At 42.7% G+C, this 1,972-nt stretch overlaps 1 pseudogene; it reads left to right on the forward strand.

The window, feature by feature from the left end:
- The first annotated feature begins 638 nt into the window (after positions 1 to 638).
- Positions 639 to 1,641, forward strand: LOC118652550 (annotated as a pseudogene).
- The last annotated feature ends 331 nt before the right edge of the window (positions 1,642 to 1,972 follow it).

The raw sequence follows: 1,972 nt of genomic DNA on the forward strand, positions 1-1,972 counted from the left end.
GAACCTTGCATCGCCCTCTCTTACTTGAGGTTTCTTTACAAATGCATCTTGTTTGTAGGTCTTGCCTACCACACAGTGAAAATAAAACACCCTATTCATTTCTTCATACCTGCTCTCCTTTTCTTCATAACACCTGTCACATCTGAAATGTCATATATATAGTTAATCCTCACATGTGGATATTTTTTTCCACTGATTTTGAAAGGGCGGAGGGAGAGAGAAACATCCATGTGAGAGAGACACACCAACTGGTTGCCTTCCACACCCACCCTGACCCACAGCCAAGGATCATGTACATCATTGAATTCTAGAAACTTTTGTTCTTCAGCACCCTATACTTACAGCCTGGACAGTGCCAAAAACATGGTCAGCATTCAATTTATATTCCTGAAATACATGAAAAATGTCTCATTAAAACTGTAGAGTACATACACCTTAAGGAAAAATGATGATTGATAAGAAACTTCATATCACAGGTGACACAGGGGCTTTCCCAAAAGGGGACCAGATTCATACACAATATATTAAAATTAATTCTTTCTCTACAAATATAAATGTTAGCATTTCAAATATGTAATATGAGTTTTTGTGAATTAGTCATATTATTTCCCTCTTTTCCTAGTAGTCACCTCCACCATATGCAACCAGGGAATGGTACACACAAATTTCAGAATTTATTCTCCTGGGAGTTTCAGAAGAACCAGAACTGCAGCCCCTCATATTTGGACTTTTCCTCTCCATGTACCTGATCACTGTGTTGGGAAACCTGCTCATCATCCTTGCTGTCATCTCAGACTCCCACCTCCACACACCCATGTACTTCTTCCTCTCCAACCTGTCCTTGGTAGACATCTGTTTCACCTCCACCACCATCCCAAAGATGCTGGTCAACATCCAGACACAGAGAAAAACCATCAGCTACACAGGATGCATCACACAGATTTATTTTCTTATACTCTTGCAGTGTTGGACTTTTGTCTCCTGACAGTGATGGCCTATGACCGGTTTGTGGCCATCTGCCACCCCCTGCACTATATGGTCATCGTGAACCCCCAGCTCTGTGGACTGCTGGTTCTGATGTCTTGGATCATGAGTATCCTGAATTCCTTGTTACATTGCTTATTGGCGTTGAGGCTGTCCTTCTGTGGAAACTTGGAAATCCCCCACTTCATCTGTGAACTCAATCAGATGATCCAACTTGCCTGTTCTGACACCTTTCTTAATAACATGGTGATGTATTTTGCAGCTGTCCTGCTGGGGGTAGGTTCTTTCCTCGGGATCCTTTTCTCATATTCTAAGATAGTGTCCTGCATACGTGGAATGTCATCAGCTCAGGGGAAATACAAAGCATTTTCTACGTGTGCATCTCATATCTCGGTTGTCTTATTATTTTATTGTACAGTGCTAAGCGTGTACCTCGGCTCTGCTGCTATCCAGAGCTCACATTCAACTGAAACAGCCTCAGTGATGTACATTGTGGTCGCACCCATGCTGAACCCCTTCATCTACAGTCTCAGGAACAAGGACATCAAACAGGCTCTGAAGACATTCTTTGTGAAGGAAACTACAAACAGGCCAGTGGTCCTAAGACTAAAGACGTACCACAGATGGCAGAGGTCAAAGTCTCAGAGTCAGACATAGAAGCATGGAACAGACTGTTGAATCTCAGAGGGAAGGCCCCAGGAGAGGGGGTGGGGAATGGGTGGGAAGAGATCAACCAAAGAACTTATATGCATATATGCATAACCCCTGGACACAGACAGTAAGGTGGTAAAGGCCTTGGGCAGGGGCGGGGTTGGCTAGACGGGGTCAATGGGCAAAAAACAAGGAACATATCTAATACTTTCAACAATAAAGATATTTTTAAAAATAAAATGCAGTTTCTGAGTCCCACTCCAGAAGGGCCCAGTAATCTGCATTTATAATGATTAAAAATGATGTATAAACAGGTTGAAAATGAGCACACCTCGAT

Source organism: Myotis myotis, unplaced genomic scaffold (genome assembly GCF_014108235.1).
Source record: "Myotis myotis isolate mMyoMyo1 unplaced genomic scaffold, mMyoMyo1.p scaffold_m19_p_32, whole genome shotgun sequence".
In the NCBI taxonomy this organism is placed as follows: Eukaryota; Metazoa; Chordata; class Mammalia; order Chiroptera; family Vespertilionidae; genus Myotis; species Myotis myotis.